This window comes from Camelus dromedarius, chromosome 4, assembly GCF_036321535.1.
Source record: "Camelus dromedarius isolate mCamDro1 chromosome 4, mCamDro1.pat, whole genome shotgun sequence".
NCBI classification, from domain to species: domain Eukaryota; kingdom Metazoa; phylum Chordata; class Mammalia; order Artiodactyla; family Camelidae; genus Camelus; species Camelus dromedarius.
In genome coordinates this window covers 61,641,922-61,656,273 of record NC_087439.1, presented here as the reverse complement: position 1 = coordinate 61,656,273, position 14,352 = coordinate 61,641,922, and the positions used below count along the sequence as shown (strand labels likewise).

General features: G+C 33.2%; 1 protein-coding gene across 1 annotated transcript in view; it reads left to right on the top strand.

Annotated features, from left to right (window-relative positions):
- SPAG16 (sperm associated antigen 16) overlaps positions 1 to 14,352 on the top strand; it is a 774,014-nt gene that overhangs the window by 622,092 nt on the left and 137,570 nt on the right. The gene's annotated exons all lie outside the window — the stretch shown is intronic.

Here is a 14,352-nt window from a genome sequence, read left to right as displayed (position 1 = left end):
GAAAATAATGCAGCTGGAAGGTGATCAGGATACTGATTTACAGGGATCTTTGAAAAAGAAGTATGTTAGGAATGCATCCTGATTGTCATGAAGATCATTATTTTTCTTTAGGAGACTGATCCAAGAAAATATTGCTATAATTTATGTCAAAGAGCATTCCAGCTATGTTCTCTTCTAGGAGTTTTATGGTTTCAGCCTTACATTTAGCTCTTTATTCCACTTGGAGTTTATTTTTGTATATGGTATGAGGGAATGTTCTAATCTCATTGTTTTACATGTAGCTGACCAGTTTTTTCCCCAGCACCACTTATTGAAGAGACTGTCTTTTCTCCATTGTACTTTCTTGCCTCCTTTGCCTGCTTTTGTGCCAATACTATGCTGTTTTGATTACTGTAGCTTTGTAGTATAGTCTGAAGTCTGGGAGAGTGATACCTCCAGTTTTGTTTGTTTGTTTTGTTTTGTTTTGGCAATTTGAGATCTTTTATGGTTCCATATATAAAAATGTGATGAAGATAACATTAAAATATGGGGTTACCTTTATAAATATCATTTTATAGCTTGACAAATACAAACTTCATCAGACATTAAAGTCCATTATTGCAGGTAAGGAACAATGATTTATAAGAACCAAGTGGCAAATATAATACAACTTCACATTTTAATACAAAGTCTTAGTTATTAAAAATTCAAAAAGATTAACATTTTAGATATAAAAAGAGTAAGGCACTGATTCATTTAATGGGAGATAAAGGGTAAAGCATGCAATGCTCAGACTTTAAAAATTCAATTATTCCTGTTACCCTGCATGCACCAGGCAGTCATATTTTACTGCTATCCCATGCCTCACTTGTCTTGCTGCCTCTCATCAAACCTCCTGTTTGCATTTTAATTGACTTGGGGAAAAGCAAAGGGGAAAAAGAAAAAGAAGCTGTAAAATAAAGAAAGGGCTCTGCATATTTGAAAGCACGTAAGTAACCCTCTCTGACTATGTTATGCCAACGCTTTAAATACCATTGTGCTGTGACAGTCAGATCCCTGTCAGCCTAGCTGTCTTTTTTTTCCCTCCTTATTTCAGAAGAAAGTCTAGCTGTTTATGAATTGACACTTCCAACCTAAATACATTCTATGAAAGTTTATATCACCACCTTTAAAAGTGCATAATACACTAGAACCATATTAGACTTATGTGACTAAACTCCCACTAGGCTATACACACTTTCCACATGGTAAAAAAAAATAGGCCACACATTTGGGGGGTTGTGTTTCATAATTATTTAATGCCTGTATTTGTCAGTTTTCTCATCTGAAAATGGGGATGGCCAAGAGCTACTTCATACAATGGCTATGAGAATAAAGGAGAAGTTAATGTCTGGACATGTCTGATAAAGCGCCCTGATGAAGTGGGCTCTCTGGAAGTTGATTTGTGGTTTTTTTGTTTTAACTTCTGAAGTGGTTTTGAAGCTGCTTTTAGGGCAATGGTTCTTGAACTTCTTGCTCTTAAAACCCTTTTACACTCTTAAAACTTATTGTGCATCCCAAAGACCTTTTGCTTATTTAGATTAAATCTTTCAATGCTATATTTTAAATTAAAATTTAAATATATGTATAGTTTTAAATACATATTTATTAATTTATTTTACATAACTATAATAAACTCTACATCCTGATGTAAATATTTTACTAAAGTCTATATTTTCCAAAACAAACCCAAAAAAGGAGAGAAGATTGGCATTGCTTTACATTTTTCAAACCTCTTTAATGTCTAGCATAAGAGATTTGTATTCTAGTATCTGTTCTGTGATCAGTGTTTTGTGGTACATTGTTTTGGTTGAAGTATAGAAAGAAAATGGGGCCTTACACAGGTCTGTCGTAGGAAAAGGAAAGACCTCAAGGTCTCCCTGAAAAAGTCTTGGGGACCCCGAGAAGTCCTGAAACTACACTTTAAGAATTGCTGTTCCAGGGAATAGAAGCAAAGAGAAAGAGAGCAGACTGTTTCCAGCACTGGCTTCATGTCAAATCTGGGGAAATTAGACAGGAAAACATGGAAGACCTAGAGACCTTCGTTTTGCCGTGAAGCTGTCTTTGACCTAGCTGTCTGTCCGTTGTGCTGTTATACTCATGTGCACTTCGCTCCTGCTAAGCTGATCAGAATTTTAGTCTACACTCATTTGACGAAAGACGCTGGAAAGAGAGCATAGGAGCTACTTGTATAATAACACATTTGTTGACCAAGAAATAAGATCAGTGCTATAAGACAACAAAAGCATTTATTTAAAGTTAAATTGCAATTCAGGAGACACAGGTTCAGGCAGAAACCCAAATGTGAGGAGTGTTGAAAGCCAAAGAGTTTTTAAAAGAAAAGGAGGAATCTTACGTAAGTTGTTTGGCAAGAATCATGATTGGTGCCGGCAGATTGAAACTACACGTAATTGGTTGCTATGCCTGTTACTATACGAGAGGTCATTGTGTCAGCTTATTTTCCAGGATGTTGTGGTCTTGGAACTTAGCCCAGTTCAAAGCTCGTGTTCCTTCCAGGTGGAGGGTGTGCAGGTCCTGTTTCCACAGTGGCCCTGGCTCCGTTTTAGTGCTCTGTTGGCAACACAGACTCCATTTTCACACATTGATGCTGTGGAGGTTTTACCATACTAAATTTGGAGGGGGAAATGAGGTTTGATTTATTACTAAATTGTGTAGATCCCTTGCTACATGCAGATATAACATTTGCTGTTTCACAAGTGGTCATGAAGGTGCTTGGCATGTAATCCTTGTAGCTTTGTTGAGGCATGAGTTTGGAACAGACCTTGAGGCTGGTGTGCAAGAGTCAGTGAGTCATGTGACAGGTGAGCTTAGTGGATGCCCAACATCTCCATCCCAGTGGAATTTACTAATGGCCACTTCCGGAGGAACTGCCCCTAGAATAATTAAAGTCATTGTTGGAAGTCTTGGGATTTGGGAGAGAAATACGTTTGTGAAAATGGATGTGAGGAATTGAAAACCCAACTACTTGACTTTGTAATGGAAACAAATCAAAAATGAAACTATCTAAAGTATGGTGTGTGTTAAAATAATAACTCCACATTTCACTACAGTCTAATATTTATGAAATAATTAAGGATCCAAAGATATCATTTAAATTTAAGAGTTATTACATTTTATGAGGATAATTAGTTATAATTGTGATATTCACAAATTTGGCCATTTGAAAATGTTGAGTCTACTAGAATAAATCTATGTCTAAATTTAATATTAGAATAATTAGTGTTGTTTTTAATTCTCAAGTTTGATTTGGTGTGGTTTGGGAATCTTTGGTTAAAACCCAATCTTTAGGAGAAACTAAAATTATTAGTTATATTAAATAGTATTTTTAAAAACTTTATAAAGCAAAACAGAAACAAATTGTCATATTGCCAGAAACAAATATGTCATATATTGCCAAAGTATCATATTTAATTTTTTTCTCTAATGTAAAATTTTCTGTACTATCTATAACTTAAGATGATCTGTGAAGCATTATATTTAAAAGGCTTAAAACAATTGCTTGGCATATATAAAGTGCTATGTAAGTTTTTGCTATTTTTATACTTTCTTACAAATACCAATCACACATGAAAAAAAGATGACAAGAAAAAATAATATAATTTATGGAGGGCCTGCTCTGTGCCAGTTACTATTTTGGGCATTGAGGATAGAGAGCCTAGAATAGAACTGGATAGTATATGTTACACAGCACAAAATTTTATTTCATGAAAGTCTCCTAATTTTTAGGAAAACATCGTGCTAGCTTCCCTCTGTCTATCTTTGTGTTTACTGTAATTTCCATGAATTTACTCTCACTGAAATAAATTATCCTACATGGCAAGCTCACAGATGAGTATTTCTGTCTGAAATACTAGGCCAACTATTCCTTTGGTTGCCATTAACTGATGATGGACACTTAAAGAGTATAAACCTTAAAATAAACTTAATAGGCATGAATGCAGGAATTAAAAAAACCTATTGGTAGATTCACTCCCTAGAGAATCATTATATTTAAATATATATATTTTAAATTATTGAAAAATTATTTTTTATTACTATGTTTTCATTTTTGGAGAGTTTATTTTATAAGGAAATTTTATATACATAGATGAAAATACTCAGTAAGTTAATTTTTTTTACCAAAAGTCTTTATTTTTTGTGGATGCAATGTGTTCACTGTTTTGATTAGTTATACATAGATATATGATATAGAGAAATGGATGGATAGATAGGAAGAAAGAAAGGTGGCTTCATGCTTTCAAGCATGTTGCTTGTTTTGCTCATTGCTTTATAATGAACACTTAGGACAGTGGAGCATAGCACATGTATAAGAAATATTTTCTTTAATGAAAAATACTAGATTTCCATTAAAGAAATAAAGTATATGCCCTTCTTAACAGCACCTCCTTTATTTTTAGCGATTTTATTTTATTTTTTACTTTTATTTTTCGTACAATTTTGAAAAGTTGCTTTCCATTTACAGCCATTACAAAATATTGGGTATATTCCCTGTGTTGTACATACATTCTTGAGTCTATCCAATAGTTTTAAAGTGCTAATGTTAAAAGATTTAGAATAAGATGTTTAAAAATATGACTGTAATGATTTCACATCAAATTTAGTTTGAACTTTAATACCAGTAACTATTTAAACTTTATCTTATAATAAGAAAGTTTACACATTTTTAGAAAGCTTTGTAGTTTTGATCCAGATAGTCTTTTATCTAAGCTTTTTAGAAACTTACCAAAAAATCAGCCTTTCCACTCAGCCCACCCACAATCATCTAAAACTTGCTTGATTCTTCTGACTGGTTCTATATGGTTTCAGATATTGGAGATTATCAAAATATAGTCTGGTTGAGGTATCAAAATGCTTAATTTAATGTCTGACTAATTTCAATTGTATTTGAGCTTGTTAATTTTTAATCAGTAAAATTTTCCACATTCTCAGTAAGGAAAGATACTCTACAACCTGGAAGTTATGTCACCACCAGCCCAAGCCCCATCGAAAGCCCTCTCAGACTCCCCAGTCACACCTCTCACATCTCATCATAATTAAACACACCTGTGTTCTGTAACACTTTGTACATACTACTATGATGAAATTTGTCATAGCTGATTATGCCAAAACTGGATGTAAATTCCAGGGGACCAAAGGCTTCTGTTAGGTTTTATTCTCTAACTTTTAGGGTAGTGACAGGGAAATAATAAACTTTCAACGAGAATTTATAGGGATTAATGAATTAATCTTCAAGTAGCTTTTTACTTAAAAGCAAAATGAAATTAACATGGTAAAAAAGAAAGACACCATATTCCCTGTGGTGGACATATTTTATTTTCTAGCTATTCTTTATCTTTGGAGGGAAGACTCCTGCCACATTCTTTTTCCATATATTGGAAAGAGAGTGACTCTATCTCCATATCTTCAGTGTGGTCATATGATCCAGGACTTTTTATTATTATTATTATTGAAGTATAATCAGTTACAGTGTGTCCATTTCTGGTATACAGCATAATGTCCGTCATTTTCATATTATTTTTCATTAAAGGTTATTATAAGATACTGAATATAGCTCCCTGTGCTATACAGAAGAAATTGTTTTTTATCTATTTTTAATATATAGTGATTAACATTTGTAAATCTCAGACTCTTTAATTTATCCCTTCCCACCCCCTTTCCCCCAGTAATCATGATTGTTTACTGTGTCTGCAAGTGTTTCTTTTGTAGATGAGTTCATTTGTGTCTTCTTTTTTCTTTTCTTTCTTTTCTTTTTTTTTTTTTTAGATTCCACATATGAGTGATATCATATGGTGTTTTTCTTTCTCTTTCTGGATGACCTCACTTAGAATGATGATCTCCAGATCCATCCATGTTGCTGCAAATGGCATTATTTTATTCTTTTTCATCACTGAGTAGTATTTCATTGTCCAATTTCCTTATCCAATCATCTGCCAACGGACATTTAGGTTGCTTCCATGTCTTGGCTATTGTATATAGTGCTGCTATGAACACTGGGATGCATGTATATTTTTGAATTATAGTTCCTTCCAGTTACATGCCCACAAGTGGGATTGCTGTGGTCTAGGACTTTTGGAACATCTTTTCCACATCTGATGTTTTAATTATGAGAACCAATGTATTCCTCTATTTTGCTTTAGATAATTCCAGCTGGGTGTCCAAGACATTCAACGGCCTCTTGGCTAAAACACTGTATTTTAGAATCCCCTAGCAGAAATATTTATCAAGTTCACATGCTTTAATACTTTCCTAACTACAGATTTATATGCATATGCAATGTTATGTTTTATTGCTTCTTATTCTACAGAAAGTTTTCAGCTCCTACAACTAGTTTTTATTTATTTTTCTTTTCACAACATTTCAAATACTTTGGGCAAAGCCAAGCTATTTTTAAACGCAGAATTACAGAGTGGTGATTTCTTTGCACCATATCTCATTTCTTCCCTGAGTGCCTAATATGTGAGAATTTTCACCTTCATTCTCTTTCTCATCCATGCCATTTGTCTCTATTTTCTCCAGTGATCTTATTTTTCAGCCTGTTTTTTCTCACTCAAGATAAAGACAAAAGTAAGCAGATATAACACTTGAGCAATATTCACCATTTAAAAAAAAAGCACGATGGGTAAAGTAAGCTGTCTCACAGTATGTCATGAATTGATAATGGCTTATCTTTCTCTTTTAGAAGAGAGAAACTACTAAAGAGTAGATATTTGTTCCTTTTGAGTATATTTCTTTAGCTCTTGATCCTCCGCCCTTACTTATCAAAAAATTTACAAAATGAAAAATTTAAATTCCAAACCCTATGTACAACCAAAACTAGCTTTAGAACTTTTAATGCAGCAGTGTGCTGAAGAAAGTAAGAAAAATATTTCATGCTATCTTTAATGTTTTCAGTGAGCATTTCAGTTAAGTTCTTATTAGTACACATTCTTTTTTATGTTTGGGTCTTTTTTTTTTTACTTATTTGTTTTTAGAGCAGTTTTAGGTTCACAGCAAAATGGAGAAGAAGGTGCAGAGATGTTCATATCCCCTGACTCTATCCAGGCACAGCCTCACCAGTTATCATCATCTCCCACCAGAGTGGGACATTTGCTACAATTAGTGAACCTACATTAGCACATTGCAGTCACCCAAAGCCCATAGTTTACCTTAGAGTTCACTCTTGATGTTGTACATTCTATGAGTTTGGACAAATGTATAATGACACGTATCCCTCATTTTCATATTATACAGAGTATTTCACTGACCTAAAAATTCTCCATGCTCTGCCTATTCATCTCTCCTCCTCTCCTCCTATCAAAACCCTAGGCTACCCTTGCTCTTTTTTACTGTCTCCATAGTTTTGCCTTTTTCAGAATGTCACATATTTGAAATCATTCAGTACATAGACCTTTCAGATTGGCTTCTTTCATTTAGTAATGTGCATTTAAGGTTCTTCCATGTCTTTTCATGATTTGATAGCTCATTTCTTTTAGCACTAAATAATATTTCATTATCTTGATGTACCACAGTTTTATTAATCCACTCACCTACTGAAGACCACCTTGGTTGCTTCCAAGTTTTGGCATTTATGGATAAGGCTTCTCTAAGTGTCCATATTCAGGTTTTTGTGTAGATGTAAGTTTTCATTTCCTTTAGGTAAATAGTGAGTAGCATGGTTGCTGGATTATATGGCAAAAGTAGGTTTAGCTTTATAAGAAACTGATAAGTAGCTTCCAAAATAGCTGTATCATTTGACATTCTCACCAACATAGAATGAGAGTTTCCACTGCTCCACATCCTTACCAGCATGTGGTAATGTCAGCATTCTAATTTTGGTCATCCTAATGGCTGTATAGTTGTATCTTATTGTTTCACTTTGCACTTCCCTGATGACACGTGATGTGAAGCATCTTTTCATATGCTTGTTTGTCATCTGTATATCATCTTTGATGAGGAATCTGTTAAAGTCTTTGGCCCAATTTTTAATCAGATTGTTTCCTTACTTCTGAGTTTTAAGAGTTACTTGTATATTTTCAGTAACAGTCCTTTATAAGATACATGTTTTACAAATATTTTCTTCCAGTCAGTGGCATGTCTTTTTCTCTTGACATTGTCTTTTGCAGAGCAGAAGTTTTTTATTTTAATGAAGTCCAGCTAATTAATTATTTCTTCATGGATCATGCTTTCAGTGTTGTATCTAAAAAGTTACTGCCTTGGTTTCATTTTAATGAGTGTAGAACCATGATTCTTTTTTTTGAATGTTAGCTTTATTAAAAAAAATCAACCAACACTATTTAAGAATTATTTTAGAATTAGTAAAGTACCAATTGCAAAATATTATAAGAATTGGGAAATACCTGAATATTCATTTTAAATGAAAATGTTTGTGCCTTGTGATATCCAGGGTGGTGTTAGGTGATACTGAATGTGACACAGTACATCCATGTCTCATTCTTAATAGCTTTGATTATTTACCAACTAACTAAAAGATTAATATATGTTAAAAATTTAGTTCTCTTGCTGCAATGGACTGAAGTTTATGTCCCACTCCCCCACCCCTAGATTTATACGTTGAAATCCTAACCCTTAATGTGATAGTTTCAGAATTAGACTTTGGGAGGTCATTAGGCCCCGAGAGTAGTGCCCTCATAAATGGATGAGTGCCCTTTTACAAGAGACCCCACAGAGCTCCTTTCCCACTTCTGCCCTGAGAGGTTACAGGAGAAGACAGAGTTCTGTGACCCAGGACATAGATCTTCACCAGACACTGATTGTTCCAGTGCATTGATCTTAGACTCCAGTACTGTGAGAAATAAGGTTCAGTTCTTTATAAGCTACTCAGTCTTTGGTATTATGTTATAGAAGCATGAACTGAGACACGTGCTGTCTATTAGCATGATGTAGAAAGATGATCTATTTTGAGCTCTAAATAATCTAACCATCCACACAAACTCTTGTTAACGCTTTTTAGTTGGCTTATACTTTGACAGTTTTCTCTTAGAAGAAAACTTTTACTATGCAGTCTGTAAAACACAGAACCCAAGTAAATGCTTTTTGTTTAAAATAAACTTTTTTTTTCTGTTGTACCTGTCATGACATCATTGTTTACCAGGTAGAATATCTACTACTGTTAATGTAATTATCAGAAACTGTGTCAGAAACATCTATTTTTAGTAAAGCCCTGTGACTAACCCAGCTAAAACATATACTTTCAAGAGATCCACTCCAGGGATATTTACCCTGGGGTTCTCTGACCTAGTAGGCAATTTAAGAGTTACCTGAAACTTCTATAAAATGCCTGCTGGACCAGACTCATAGCAATTAAATAGCGATCTTTGAAGATGGGGCCTTGGATTTGTTTTTGAAAGCTCCTCAGGTGCTTCTAAGGTACAGCTAAGGTGAAAATATCATTTATTTGGGCCAAATGAATATTCAGAATCTTACCATTTCAATTTTTAGTCATTTGTTGAGATCCATTTCCTTAACAAAAAGACATTCATTTAGTGTTGATGGATAATGGCAAGTGTTTTCCCTTTATTTTTAACATGAAACATGTTACAAAAACCCTTGAGAATCATAAACATATGCATTTTAAAAGATTTCCATTGTTGTGAACTATTTTTTGCTCATTCAGCTCTTCCTGGGGGAACTTCATCTCACTGGGAGGTAATGTATGTTTAGTCTTAACTCAAAACATGAAAGCTCTTCAGAAAAGCTTGGGGCATATAGGTCATTAGCAAAAAGCTGAAATTGAAGTATTCAATGAAGTATCCATTAAAATAATGAATACTACATTACTACAAGATTTATTTTCCTGGAATAGTAATTTTCCCACATGGACACTCTGCAATATTTTATTGTAGTAGATTCACTTTTAAACTTATTTCTTAATGCATATAGTATATAAACAAAATCAAATAGGTTATAATGACTATAGCACAAGAGAAGGATTTAAAACAAAAGACAAAAGTTAGGTCCAACTTTTTCCTATAGAACAGTTGAATGCAAACTATTGGAAAGTTTGATTAACTTATGAGGTAGTTGTTCACTAGTAAAAATCAAAGCAGTGAAAATAATTTGGGGAGTAATACCTAAAAATAAGTTTAAATATTTGCTACAGAGTATTCTATATATTCTAGATTCTCCCTATAGAGAAGATATTTTTATTATAATAAAATACCCATTCCCAATTGCAATATTTAAAATATTTATTAAGTGCTAAATGTATCTAATACTGGATAAGAGATATAAATATGAGTAGGACATGATTCCCACGCTTAGGTAGTTAACCATGTTTGGATAACACAGTTATGCATAGAAAATGCAATATAGTGAGTGCTGTACTAATAAATTGTGGAGATCAGAAGAGGGCGTGTTTCATCCTGAGGCGCTGAGCAAGGCTGCCCAAAGGAAGAGGCATTTGAAATGGGTTTCAAAGGATGAGAAGTTTTCCATAGAGAGCAGAATGAATAAAGCAAATCAATAAAAACTGAGCACATTCTGCAGAAAGGCAAGCTGTTCAGTATGTCCAGAACTGAGAGTACAAGTGTGAAAACCAGCTGTCAGCAGGGCTGTGGTCATTTTGACCCGGGATCATGAAGAACCTTGAATGTCACACTAAGGATTTTGATCTTCTTCCCGGAAGGCAATGAAATCCCATCCATATGGTGTAATTTTGAGTTGTTTAAGACTTCTGATTTCTTTGCTACTTTCCTTGGCCTGACACCAAGCTATCTCTCTATAGCCATACTTCAACTTTTCTTTCCTATTAGTCAATTTGCTAAGTTACTAAAATGTTTTACAATTACTCAGTTTCTTTAAAGTTAAGACAAAACAGTGAATGTCCCAGAAAGATAGATATTAGTACATATTAGTTATTTCTATTAAAAATAAATCATCATGATTGAGATTTATTATTTAATTGATATGTATAAGTGCTATAATTTTGTATGTCTAAAATGAAAATGTCTAAAATGTATTAAATACAAATTTAACTTATGGCAAAAGTTTCAAAAAGACTTGCAATTTCCCAACCAATAAATTATACATATGCTATGTGAAAGACTTGTAAAAGTTAAATTATAGGAAAGAATTGCAAAACTAAGGGGTTTTGGAGACAATGCTGTACAAATAATTACCCTGAGAACAAAGCTTTGCTTGTTTGCTTATTTGTTGGTTAAGAAAAACCACTTTAGTCTTAAAGTTTATATTACAATCCTAGGAAATTTTAAATTTTTTAAGTATTTTGCTTGTTGAAAGCAAACAAATAAGTATTATAACAAAAATTCATTCATTTATCAAATATTTATAGAGAACCCAATATGGGTGAGGCAGTGTTGTAGGCACAAAGGTAACAGCAAAGGGTACTTTCTGGCTGATACTGATTTCCTGGCTTTTTTAAAATGTGCTTTTAATATGCACTTAGTTTCTTAAAATTTCAGTAATCAGATCTTTGAAAGTTTTATTTTATGCATTCTTATATCTTAGACTTTTACACTTATCTTTTATTGATATCAGACAATAGCTAAATTGGTGATAAAGTATGAATAAAAATAATTCAAATTGCTTAATCTTAAGGACAGCTCAAAGACAGAACAGTGTGCCAGTTTAGAGAACTAGTCCAGAAAGTATAAATAAGTTCAATAAAGTGTTTTTCAGAAAAAGCTTTTAATGTATATCATTCATTATTTTTAATTGACTAATAAAAATCATATAACCTTCATATATAAAATGTGTTAAATTCTATCTTCCTCCTTATAGTTATTCCAATTAATTTGCAGTCAAATAGTGATCATGGAAGTTTTAGAGATTCTGCGTCTTCTGTATAACTTTGACTGTAAACCATGATCTGAATAACTTGATGTCTCGATAATGTCAAAATTAATAAGCTAAAGTCAGTATTAGGAACTATTTCAATATTTGCTGCCAAATATCCCTAAATTTCTTTTCAGGACAAAGTAGGACTAAATAAATGAAAGCCAATGATATTAATAATTTATTTCATTATTCTCAAAAGCTACATGTATTTTATCTCCTGTCATCCTTGCTCTAACTCCTTTTCCAGTCAAGACTGCAATAAGTACTCAGCTGTCAGCCAGAAACAAACATGTTGACTTTGCATAGTCCCACTTTTCCTGTATCAAGATGTGCATCCCCCTTCTTCCCTTGGCTGACTCTAGTAGTCGCTGTGGCTGCACTCTGTAGAGGTTCCCTTCTTTCTGCCATAGGTGGTGGCCATTTTGAAAATTCCAGCTTCCCATGGGGTAGCTAGGAGTCTGTGTTATTAATAAAATTTGTTCTGTTTGGAAACTATATACGTCTGCGTGTGTCTGTGTCTGTATGTATATACCCTAAAACCTTTAATTTTCTTACCATATACTATCTTTTCCCCATTATGGACCAATCTGGGGTTGTCATTGTTTTATTCAGACTAGGAGCCAAGAATAGCAACTAGTTTAAGATGAAAGTCTGGCAAATTCCTTTATTTAAGCAGTTAACTTGGAATGTCATTTCTTTCTACACGCCTCTTGCTGAGATTCTGTTCTGTGTATATTTGTAAATATAAAAGCTGCTCCTGGAGATAGATGGTTATTTACTGTGCTTTCTCCATTATGCAGGATAAATTATGAACCAGAAAATAATTGAATATTGAATATGCCCTGGCAAAGAAATAATCTTTAACCAAGTCTGTCACATAGTGTGCTGCAAGCACACATTACAGTTAGTAGAGTGGATCAAATAAATTAATGTATCAAATTTTTTAAATTCATAATCCAAACCTACTTTCCTTAAGAACTCAGTACAACTGTGAGTTAATTGTTATTCAAGTTTATTAACTTTCTGCAAGTATTAACTGTATTTTAAGACACATGGATTTATATCATAGTTCAAAATGCATACCATTGAAAAAGTTTTCTCAAAAGTATGTTTTCATATTTTTTTCATTTTGATAACATATTATAGCTGATCAAATAATGTGTCAATTTAATATATTAAAGTGTATGGGTAGGAAATATTTTACATCATTTTTATAAGTTTTCAAGCTACTAAGTATTGATATTGAAAAGAATATATGTAGCTAGGCTAAGAAAATGACCAAAATATGTGACTGTCAAAAGGTTGTAATGTGAACATAGGAGCAAACAAAAATGTTTTACCATTATATAACAACAGTTCCCTGTATCAGTGATTCTCAAAGTGTGGTCTTTGCATTGACATCAACAGAAGTGCCTGGGAGCTTGTGAGAAATGCAAATTTGCAAACCCAAGAATTTCTGAGTCAGAAACTCTAAGGGTGGGTCCTAGCCATCAGCATTTTACAATGACCTCAAAAGGATTCTATTGAACACTAAAGTTGGGCAACTATGTGCTACAGAATTATTTATCCTTTTCAAGCACTCTTATAATCATAACATTATTTAATCTTCATTTAAAAGTCAAAAGTATTATTATCCACATGAACAACTGAGAAGACTAAAATTCAGCAAGATTAAGATTAACTTCTTCTAAACTCCACTGCTAAATTGATGACAGAACCAAGACCTGATTTGACTCACTAACACTTGTCTCCATTAACAAACTCACAATTTTCACTTTAATTGGACCAAAAAATTAAAGGGAAAGGAAGGTCTAAGGCAAGTCATTGACTTTGGTGTGATGTTGAACGTAGGGGCTTGACAATCAATACACTAATACTCACTAAGCACACACCTCGGGAGAGGAATTTCTTGGTGGAATAAAGGCTGCAAAAAATTGTTATATGGTTTCTGTCACAGAACATTCTTTTATTTTTTTTAACAAATCATACATCAGTAACTGTGTTAAGCACCGAAGATACAACCATAAGCAAGACACAGTCCTTACCTTCAAGGATCTTTCAGTCTATAGGGAGAAACAGACCACAGACTAAGTAATTTCAACATAGAACAAAATATGCTCTGATCTATAAAGGATGCTGTGGTAAGTACATAGGAAAAACACTTCTGGCTCTGAGTTTGAGAGAAGGCTTGGCTAATGATCGAAAGACCACTTCCTGGAATATTATAGAATCTCTCAATAGAGTAGAAGAAGAAAGATCTTAACTCATAAAAATAGCTAACAATGTGAGAATGAATCTATAGGCATAAATCCTTATTTTCTTTGCCAATTTTTATCTGAAGAAGAATGTATACATTTTCAAATGTCATTATTTTGAAGGATTATTGTCCATAGATACATTTGAAATCCAGAGAAGTTTTGAATTGCATTGGAATACAATTTAAAAATTTTACAGTATGAAAATCAAGCACACACTCACTTTGTTTAGAAAATACTCAATAATTTAGAATACTAAAAA